Consider the following 12,033-nt stretch of genomic DNA (forward strand, 5'->3'; position numbering starts at 1 on the left):
TATATAATAGATCGCTTAATAGATCACTCAATGGAATGCGTTTCATCGAACTGATAAATTCCTATATAACTACAGGCTGTATTTAATTGAAACCTGATGCATTCAGTTTTGGCAAATCGTTTGTGACTGGGTATATATATAGCCTAGATTTAGCCTGGATTTGCAGAGATATGCAGTAACTGTTGAAAAGGTTTTTCTGTTAAAATTATTCAAATATTAATTTGTTAAATAATGTATATAGCAATCATTCAACATTTTCATGATCATTTGGATGCAGTTTTGTACAAATCATTTAATAAATCATGCAGCTAACAGAAATTCCATCTTAAATTTTGTGAAATATGGATAGACAAAGAGAAACATATATTTATTAACTAGTTTCAATATAAGAAAGTAATTTGAATCAGCATTTCAAAAACTATTGTGTTATGCATTTGATAAATCTTTGAATTCTAACATACAATGAAATCTATAAAGAATCACAATGTTAACATGCATTTATTTATACTGAATTGTAAGTACATGTATTAAGAAAATACCTTTAGTTGTAAATCATAGAAATTAAATGAAATAACAACCACCATTTTCTCTTCAGTAAATCCATATGTCCAACCCCTACACTTACAACCTACAAAATGCACTAATTTCTGTCCCTCTATATTATACCTTAGATGAGATTATATAACATAACCATAGCAACTAGAAGATCTGCTGTTCCAGTACATTTGATGGATTAAAACCATATGTTTCCTGATAAAAGTGGAGAAAGCCTTCTGAATGGCTCTGTAAAGTTAATAACTCGCTTCAAAATCGCGATCCATTTAATGGAACATGTTCCATTAGCGATCCATTGCAACCATTTCTTGATTGTTTCAATGGATCACTAATGGAATGCACTAACAAACACCAAAAAAGCGGTTTTGATAGTGTTTATAAGGTGTTTTTATAGTGTTTATTAGAAAAAGATTTTGTTTGGGTTACCAAAACATGGCAATTGCAGTACTATTATTATACATATATATTAAGTACAGTCTTAGTATTTCAGTTGACCATAACCAATTCATTCTTACAAGACACCTGAATTACATGATCCTGATATGCAATACCATTTTAACTCATTTTTTTAGCTCACCACGAGCACAAAGTGCTCGGGGTTTCTCAGCTATTGTGATCGCTCACTGTCCGGCATCCGTCCGTCCATCGTCCGTCCACATTTTCCTTTAAACAACATCTCCTTCTAAACCACCAGGCCAACTTTGATGAAACTTCACAGGGATGGTCCTCTTTAAAAATATTTCTAAGAATTGAATTCCATACAGAACTCTGGTTGCCATGGCAACCAAAAGGAAAAGCTTTAAAAATCTTCTTGTCCAAAACCACAGGTCATAGGGCTTTTATACTTGGTATGTAGCATCATATAGTGGTCCTCTACCAAGATTGTTCAAATTATCCCCCAAGGGTCAAATGTGGCCCCACCCTGGGGGTCACATGGTTTAGATAGACTTTATAGGGAAAACTTTGAAAACCTTCTTATCCAAAACCACAGGGCCTAGGGCTTTGATATTTGGTATGTAGCATCATCTAGTGGTCTTCTACCAAGATTGTTCAAATTATCCTCCTAGGGTCAAATATGGTCCCGCCCTGGGGGTCATATGGTATACATAAACTTATATAGGGTAAACTTTGAAAATCTTCTTGTCCAAAACCACAGGGCCTAGGGCTTTGATATTTGGTATGTAGCATCATCTAGTGGGTCTCTACCAAGATTGTTCAAATTAACCCCCAAGGGTCAAATGTGGTCCCGCCCTGGGGGTCACATGGTTTCTATAGACTTATATAGGGAAAAACTTTGAAAATCTTCTTGTCCAAAACCAAAGGGCCTTAGGGGCTTTGAGATTTGGTATGAAGCATCATCTAATGGTCCTCTACCAAGATTATTCAAATTATATCCCTAGGGTCAAATATGGCCCCGTCCCGGGTCACATGGTTTATATAGACTTACATAGGGGAAAACTTTGAAAATCTTGCCAAAACCAAAGGGCCCAGGCTGCATTAAAAAAAAGCTTTGTTTGCTGTCTCCCGACCCTACTTTTTAAAGTTGGGTAGGTAGGCAATTCTTTTTTTCTTTTTTTGGGTGGAGGGATTATACTTTTACCAGTAGATATATGATCGTTTCTTACAGAATATTTCTTCTGTAAAAATAAGGCAAGTCTGTATATGTTGTATAAAAGGATGAAATTAATGTGTCAGTCACACTACACCGTAAAGCGTTAACGGACGTCAAACGTATAGAAACATTGCGGCACAAAGTTATCCGGTGACGAAAGGCATCCCCCGCTGCTGCTCGGTGCTCTCGCGATCGGTGTATGGGGCGCATAAAACTCACAATGACCGCAAGATTAACGTGCATATACAGGATGAACAACGTTCAATTAACAGATACCACCGTACTAGTTACGGATTTGTACCGCGTAAAACGTAAGCGCAACGCATGAGAAACTGACAAAATGTTCTTATCAGTTACCGTCCATTGAACATACGTTACATCCGTTGCATGTCCGGTAGTAGTCCGGCCATGAATCAGGCCTACCAGACAAGAACGGATGCAAACCGGACAAGTACAGAATAGGGAACGCATGAGTAATGAACAAAATGCATAAGGAACGCATGAGTAACGAACAAAATGCATATCAGCGCATTGCTACCGTACAGCTATCGGACAACTTTGAATATGCTCAAAACCTTCCACCGGATGGAACGAAGGTCGCCGGACAAGGAGCGCAGGCGCCACATGAGAAACGGAAAAGAAACGCATGCAAACGGACATGAACGGATTAAACATCCGTTAACGCTATATGGTGGAGTGTGACTGAGACTTAAATAATACAATTAAAACTTTCTCACTTACCATTTTGCTTACTTGAAATATATGCGGCACTTGTCATATCGCAACTTAAAAAATTTTTTAACCAGCATTGTCCAATAAAATCTTTTGGGCCGCAGCATTTTAAGCGGGTATGTAAGGAGACAGCAAACAAACATGTTTTTAATTTTGGCCCTAGGGCTTTGATATTTGGCATGTAGCATCATCTAGTGGTCCTCTACCAAGATTATAAATTATCCCCCTGGGGTCAAATATGGCCCCATCCTAGGGGGCACATATATATATAGTTTAGATAGACTTGTACAGGGAAAAACCTTTAAAAAAATTCTTGTCTTAAACCATAAGGCCCAGAGCTTAGATATTTAGTATGTGTTATGCTCTAGTGGTTCTCTACCAAGATTGTTCAAATCATGACCCTGGGGTCAGTATAGGCCACGCCCGGGTGGTCCCTTATTTTACATCTATAGACTTTTGTTTTTGAAGCAGTGGCAAAGAAATTTGGACCACAAATGTAATGTTTGATACAGATTTCAATATTCATCTTGAATTGCCTTAATCATGACCTGCTGACCTACTTTCTTGTTTTTGAAGATAAAGCATAGAATTCGAACCATGTTTATAACTGTTGGTACTAATTTTAGTACTCATCTTTAATATTCTTAACCCTGAACTAATGACCTACTTTCTTGTTTTTGAAGCTACAGCAAAGAAATTTGTACCACCAGTTTAATTTTTAAACAGATTTCAGTAGTTATCTTGAATAATCTTTACCAAGACCTACTCACCTAGTTTTTGTTAGTGAACCTTAAGCAAAGAAATTTGTTTAAGCAAGCAACTAAACTCAGGTGACCGATATAGGGCCATCATGGCCCTCTTGTTTCCAAGAACAGTATGTTCCTTGAATGGTCTCTCCCTACACTTACAGTCGATCCAGTCCCAGTTTAGTCACAATTTTTTTGACTGCAAGGCAGACCGATTTCACAGACTGACATTTACTGTATGTCTGCCTTGTCGAGGAGAGATATTGACCTGTGCAAAAACTATCACAATATCGCGACTCGCATACAATTAGATGGACTAGTTCCAGTTTGTTTCTCTACTTTACTGCAACTTTAGCCTTGTAATTAATATCTATATTTTTATATAGTCTTTAACAGTAATAGTATTTCTTTTTAACTCTTGCCAGACATGCACCTCCCTGTTATAATCAGAAGTGATTGTTGGACAGTACACAGTAGATGCAGATGACTAAAATGTTGATGTAGATAGATAGAAACATTGGACAAGATGAAATGTACCATGTAATCTTGCCTAATCACTCCAAGTCACAATTAATAAGTTTTGTTTTTTCTGTAAGGCAAATTAAAATGTTGTTTGTTTCTCATCCCACTACTTACCCACTTCCAAAAATAATTTATCAAGATGCAAGATACAAGAAGCTTAATTTTACATTGAATACAGTGTAACAAGTTAACATACAGGTCGGTAAGCTGATGAGTTATTTTCAGAGAAATTTACATTTTATATAATTATAAAAAGAGAATTACAGAAATAAAGCAGCTAAAAGGGAAGACATTATCATGTGTTTAAGCCTATTTAAAACATATCAGTAAGTAATATGAATTATTAAGATGAAAACTACTGACTAGTGTCCATGACAAGGCTAAATGTTACATAGATGATTTTAAGACAATTACAAGTAAAATAAAATTTGATTTTTATGAAAGCGTAAGAAATGATACTAATAAATTGAATACTTATAATAAATACTTAGAATAACACCATGTGCAGAGAGACATTTAATAACCTATTTTCTAAAGTAGACATATTTACAGCTTAACATGTTATGCATATGCGACTTATGGAAATAACAGGAAAAATAAACAAAGCGCAATGAACATGCACATACTCGAAAGTATTCAGATTAACCAGTATTCCGAATACTAAAAATGATTTCAAGATCTTATGTCATAAAGAATAATAGCTACAGCTTTCAAACTTTATGGGATGATGAAGCAATGCTTTAGTACAGTCCGTGTCTGATAACTTCGGAGTGTCGTCACGTTTGTTTATGTCTTCTAGACTTGTAAAACTAACAAAATAGGTAAAGCAGCTTACATAAACAATAATATTGGGTATATTTTATTGCAACACGTCTGTTCAGTATAAGAATGATGCTCAATGCATACTACAAAATATTCTAAAGGTAAATTATTTAAAGCAACATCATTTTTCCATATTTCAGTTCATTATTGTATACCATAGTGCTGTATTACTGCATTTTGAATATTTTCAATTGTCTTTGAAAAAATGTAATTAAAACATAGATAAAAAACAAAGATTTAAAAAAAGTATAAATCACGGTGGGATTCGAACCAACGCGACAATGGAAATAAAAAGAATCGCACATGAAAGGCTAACACTCTACGGCCCGTACTAACCTTCTACTTCAAAGTAAGCGTTCCAGTTAGTAGTATAATATAAAAGTGTGTACTTAGATAATGATAATTATCGATTACCCTCCTGACTTGGACTCTTCCAAATAGTCACTCTGAAGTTATCAGACACGGACTGTAGGATCCATATTGTTTTTGGGGTCAATAAATCAGAGAATGTGAAGAGGTTAAGAACCATATCTCTTTCTTTAATATTTTTAAAGTTTTATTTGAATATTTTCAGTACTTTATGAGTCATGCTCTGGGCAAGGAAAGTGTGACAGACAGACAGACAAATACATGTATGACATGGACAAAGTGACAACTTATAATATTCTTGCATGCCAGACAGGATTTTTCAGTGTTTTTGCTAGTGCTTGAAAAACTCCTTTTACAACTCGGGGTGTAAGATGACTCGTGCTGTAATTTATGAATGCATGCTTAGATTCATACGCTACTATAATAAAATAGTGCTTAAAAGAAAAGCAGCTTTTTTCTTTTAACCAAAGAATATGGTGTGCAAGGGAAGGAATTGATCACTAGGTGAAGGTGTGGATGGAAATATCTGATTCAAGGGAAACTCTGCCTTCTTACCACTTAAACAGTTATCCTCAAGCCAGATATTTCCATCTGCACCTTAAACTAGTGAAAGGTTCTTATATTATCACATTTTGGGGAGCACAAAAATTGCTGGCACAAAATTTGCCTAGGCATGTGATTTGCACCACCGGTCCTTCTAGGAAACACATGCAGTGCAAACTCTAGAGCAGACACAACCAGGAAGACTAAAATTTGTTTGTTGTCAAGAGGCCGTTGTTCTGGAGAGATGGACATGCTAAGAATACAATCTGATAGAATAGAAAATATGCCAACACAAATTTTGCATGAGTGTATTTTGTTTTTAGATGTGCATTTCTTTTATGAATGCATTATTAACATATTGATTGGACAAATAAATAACAGTATTAAACATTAATAAAAAGCGGATAGTTTACTCATATTTTTAGCCCACCATCATCAGATGGTGGGCTATTCAAATCACTCTGCGTCCGTTGTCCGTTGTCCGTCTGTTAACAATTTCTCGTTATCGCATCTCCTCAGAAACCACAAGGGGAATTTTGACCAAACTTTGTCAGACTGATGTATTGGTACCCTAGTTGTGTCCCCCTGAAAATCAGACTGGTTCAGAAAAATTTGAGTGAGTTATGGCCCTTTGTTTATTTTTATAGTTTACATAGATTTGCATAAGGAAAAACTTTGAAAATCTTCTTGTCCAAAACCACAGAGCCTAGGGCTTTGATATTTGGTATGTAGCATCATCTAATGGTCCTCTACTAAGATAATTCAAATTATTGCCCTTGGGTCAAATATGGCCCCTCCCCGGGGGTCACATGGTTTATATAGACTTAAGTAGGGAAAAACTTTGAAAAGCCTCTTGTCCAAAACCACAGGGCCTAGGGCTTTGATATTTTGTATGTGACATCATCTAGTGGTCCTCTACTAAGATTATTCAAATTATTTCCCTAGGGTCAAATATGGCCTCGCCCTGGGGTCACATGGTTTACATAGACTTATAAGGGAAAAACTTTGAAAATCTTCCTGTCCAAACCACAAAGCTTAAGGCTTTGATATTTGTAATGTAGCATCATCTAGTGGCTCTTTACCAAGTTTGTTCAAATTATCCCCCTAGGGTCAAATATGGCCCCGCCCCGGGAGTCACATTGTTCATATAGACTAATATAGGGAAAAACTTCTAAAATCTTCTTGTCCATAACCTACAACATTCAAATTTGGACCACGTGTATATTTTTGAGTGGCAAGATGAACCTTGATATGAGTTGACTTTGATCTTGACTAGTGACCTACTTTCACATTTCTGTAGCTACAGCCTTCAAACTTGGACCACATGCATAGATTTGTGTACCGAAAAAAACTTTTACCTTGACATTGACCTTGTGACCTACTTTTACATTTTTGAAGTTACAGGCTTCAAATTTCGACCACATGCATAGTTTTGTGTTCCGAAATAAAATTTGACCTTGATTTTGACCTAGTGACCTACCTTCACATTTCTCAAGCTACAGCCTTCAAATTTGGACCACATGCATAGTTTTGTGTACCGAAATGAACTTTGATCTTGAGATTGACCTAGTGGCCTTCTTTCACATTTTTGAAGCGACAGGCTTCAAATTTGATCCACATACATATTTTTGTTTTCTGAATTGAAATTTGACATTGATTTTTGCCTAGTATCAACTTTCACATTTCTCAAGCTACAGCCTCCAAATTAGAAGCACATGCATAGTTTTGTGTACCGAAATGAACTTTAACCTTGAAATTGATCTAGTGACCTACTTTCACATTTCTCAAGCTGCAGCTTTCAAATTTAGACCACATGCACAGTGTTGTGTACCGAAATGAAATTTGACCTTGATTTTGACCTTGAGCTAGTCTTGAAATTTGGAACATTCAAAAATGGCTCAATGCTGGGCGCCAAGATCACTCGTGATCTCTTGTTTAGATTTTCTGCTATTCTGAGTAATAAAAACTATTTGTTTTACTGACAGTTTATTTGATTAAAAATACATCTCATTTTATATTTATATTAATTTCATTTCCTACAATAGAAGGCAGCATTTTTGTCTAATATTACATACCAGTGTTTCACTGTCTATGATTATGATAGGACCTACAATGATATACGATCAAAAGTTCTATAAGATACAAATAAATCCGTGTTTTGAAAAGTTCCAGATATGAAATTATAGTCATTATTGTATTCTTTTCCATTGAACTAGAGAGACATTAAATTTATAATTATATCAGAAAAAAATCCTGGAAGATTCAGTTTCAGTGTTCTACATAAAAAGATGGCAAGAAGACAACAAGAACTGTCTAATGACAGCAGACTAGATGTTTTGAAGCCCTTTCACCAGTAGTATACTGTGTCTTTGGCATCATGAGATGACTGCACATGACAAGAACTTAACTCTAGCTTTTATTTTGTCAAATTATACCCCTTTCTAATTTAGAAATTTTGGTTACAGTTTTGCATTTAAGCAGGTTTCTCAAATTATAATTGTTAAAATTCATTCATTAGAAGTTTCATTTATATTTACTAGAAATATGCTATTTTTAGGGGGTCGCAAAATGACTCTTTCACATTTTTTTGGCATTTTTTTGTTGTTGTTGGTGGTGTGAAAGTGACCATTGGTATAAACTTATTGACGTATGAATTTACACAATGGAGAAAATCAGCATTTTTCTTGCTTTTTTTACCAATATGTAACTTTTCTCTCTCATTTTTCAGTGTGTTACATACATTCTATGCCAAACTTGATTGAGGTGAACTTGTTAAAAAAGTTCATACCAACTCTGGCAAGTAGCTTTATAAAATAGTGCCCCAAGCCCCTACACACTTGGTGGCATTGATGAGGAAATATATGGTAATCACAACAGAAACTTTTTTTCCATATCAGATCAATCTGATACTTAAGATGTCTGTCTCATTTGATAGGAAATCTTTTCCTAGTTTTTAACACTGTTATAGATTAAGGCTTTATTGCACATACTGAACTGAAATTGAACTGAATCAGGCTTCCAAGCAAGACAAAATCTTGTCATAAATCTCTGATATTCACAGAAGTGCCAATGATTTTTCATTGAAACTGAGATTTCTGTAGTTTATAGATAAAATGCACACATCATTTTGAAAAACTGTAATTGGTTCCAATTAGAGCTTCCAAGATAGGATTTATGAGACGTTCAATGCTCTAAATAATTGATTCTATGTGGAAAGCTGTTCTCCTGTAAGTGAGGTTAGTGGAAAATACTTTGATATCTTGTTTGCATAGGACAAATTTTTGCATATTTTGTGCTGGAAATGAGGCGCAAATTTAAGACAAGCTATCAGTTAACAATAAGTACATAAATAATTATCGGAATTTATGTTCTGTCCCAAATATTAATTTGTATGTTTTATGTTTGTATATTTCTTTCTTAAAATTGTTTACGCATGCAATTGTAAGCATTGTGTCACTTAATTATATTTATCAGTTAGCCTTCCATAATGATATTGTGATATAGGTGCCCCTCTGTGCATTATTTCATCACACAGAAACTCCTGGGTGGAACCTTCCTTTAGCAAGCTGGATGACATCCTCACATGAAGAATTCTGTGCCTCAAGCAAGGCTCGAACCCACATCGGGCAGATGATTTGAAGTCAGTGACTTAAACCACTCAGCCAAGGAGGCCCCTTTCTCTGAAGATATGATGGGATTTATTTTTGATAAAGCATCTTGGTGAATTTCTATCAAGTCCAAATTGTAAGGTTTAATTTTAGAAAGTGTTTCTTTAGGATGCAATTTTGGAATGAAATCCCCATCCTTGCTGCATCTCTTGTAACACTTAAGTATAGGAACATACAAAATAATAACTTTTAAGTATGGTTACTGAATTACTGTTCTGTCTTAATTGCACTGTGCACTTCATTGAGCTTTGTAGGCACAGTGACCTTACTGCACTGATAGTCTAGTGGTAGAATTTCTGCTTAGAGTGCAGAAGGTGGTGGGCTTGATCCTAGGTCACACACCACATCATACCAGAGACATGAAAAGTGGTACCAGTAGCTACCTTGCTTGGTGCTCAGTATTATAAGGGAAACTGGCTTCTCTTCTCTCATACCCTAGTGGCAATGGATTTCATCAGGAATGAGGTGTCGGAAGCATATATAGGTTCAAGAACTTCACAATCAACCTAAAATAGATTAGTATAAACTTATTTAAACAGAAAGTATCCAATTTCTATTTCTGCAATTTTAAGACCCAAAAGTTAATTGAACTTGTTGATTTATCAGGTTTTATAAGCAAAGCTATCAAGATAAAAAAAACTTAGTTTGTACAATAAAAATTTGTCCTGTTTACTGAACAGGGAATGACTTGAACTTTTTAGGGCACTTGCCAATAGGGCAACTTCAACAATATTTTTACTTTCCCAAACCCAAATTATGGTTGACCAAATTTAACACATGGGTGATGTGATGAGATATTGCAGTGCAGTATAGCCAAAAAAATAGTGCATGGTTTTCTGAGAAATATTTCTTTGGACCTTTCATTTCACTTGCCGTCTGGCATCTGTGTACAGTACAATCACGATCCTACGAAAAGCCAAGGGACCGGTCGTTTTTTTCGTAATATCGCATTTTCGTTCGAGCGTAGCATGGGAAATTTCGCTATACAGCACATTAATATCTACACGTCGTAACCCGTGATATTTAAACATGTGATTTTCGTATCGGAGTACATGTATACCAATCTTATTATATACATTTGGGTTTACTATAAACCTTATTCGAATCAGAGCTCAGATGGTATGTAGAATGTAGAACGGGTTTTTGTTTTCTTCACTTTTTATTCACTGTACATAAAACATATACAGGGTACATTGTTGCACGAGAAAAAAAAATCGCAGTTGCATAATCCGATACCCTCAGCTACCCTATACTGAATTGTTTGGTATAATAAAACGACAATATACAGACGATCAGGACTTAAATATTGTTTTATTTTCTCTATGCAGTGATGGTTTGAGACGTATAGATATCGATGCAAGTGTGACTTGTATGCCATCCGATCGGATAGTTATAGGAGAAAAAAATAACAACTAACATGTTTCATAGTGTACAGTGTATGTGTTTCGAATTTAATTACTAAGTTTTCACACTTTAATCACTGTATACGCCCAGCTAAATGGTAGTGACACTTTCCACTCTAAAGCATTTTCACACCGTAAAGGAAAGTGTGAAAACTTAGATGATACATTTGTAAAATCGCAACTAAAACAAGTTGAAAACAGGCTTTAAGGGCATAACAATACATTCGTAGGAGCGCATTTTTCGTAAAACCGCATTTTCGTAAAACCGCGACTTTGTTACATAGAAATAAGAAGGAAAGCAGCCGGGTCCACAACACCTTTTCGTAGTATACCGGTATTTCGTTAAATTGCGATTCGTAGCATCGCGAATGCACTGTATAATTTTTGCCTGCCCGCACTCCATGATTACTTTCCCTTGGCAATAGGGCAGTCCTTAAGGTTGAGCCCTGCTGAAGTAGCACAGCTAAAGCTTAGGATCTTCAGTTTTCATAGCAAATAGTTCATATCTGAAGTAGATTCGATAAGTGAAAACAGTTATAAAACAAAGCTTAACTGCTCGACCAATCATCATTAGAGTGTTTTACTGCCATGATGGTTGCATACAAACCTGAATATCTCAGGAGACTTTGAAAGGATAACATCTGATACGTTTTCTGAGTTTTATGCAAAATAATATTATGCATGAGATGATTTTATGACAGTTTAATTATACTTTCAAACTAGGATACTAACAGAAACAGTTTATTTACTTTATAAGGTGAACAGTCACATATTTTAAGCAATATTTATGAAATTTTTAACTTGTTGTTTATTCTATTAGGGATTTCTTTAAGGAACGAAAAGGTCAGTTAATCATACATACTTAGTTTAATGCCTAAGATTACAGTACATTTAACTTTCTTTTTTTTTTTTGCTTTTTGCCTGTTCCCTTTAAAACTTTGTCATTTGCAACTTAAATATTTATTCATGACTTCCTTACTTGCAAGTTATGAGGTATTTTATTTACATAATTATTGAATACATGTTCGTGTTTGAAACAGGATAATTATATTACTGAAGTT

The 12,033-nt window shown here is 35.2% G+C and overlaps 1 protein-coding gene across 3 annotated transcripts in view; it reads left to right on the forward strand.

The window, feature by feature from the left end:
• Positions 1–12,033, forward strand: part of LOC123524970 (phosphotriesterase-related protein-like) — a 35,087-nt gene that overhangs the window by 1,063 nt on the left and 21,991 nt on the right. Inside the window, exon 1 of one of the 3 annotated variants that reach the window (XM_053538299.1) lies at positions 4,092–4,185. The exons of 1 other annotated variant lie outside the window; for it this stretch is intronic. The gene's annotated coding sequence lies outside the window, so the exon portion shown is untranslated. Of the gene's footprint in view, positions 1–4,091; positions 4,186–7,764; positions 8,766–12,033 lie in introns of those variants that run through there. One more of the 3 variants, XM_053538300.1, reaches the window with a different exon arrangement.

Source organism: Mercenaria mercenaria, chromosome 3 (assembly GCF_021730395.1).
Source record: "Mercenaria mercenaria strain notata chromosome 3, MADL_Memer_1, whole genome shotgun sequence".
Lineage (NCBI taxonomy): Eukaryota > Metazoa > Mollusca > Bivalvia > Venerida > Veneridae > Mercenaria > Mercenaria mercenaria.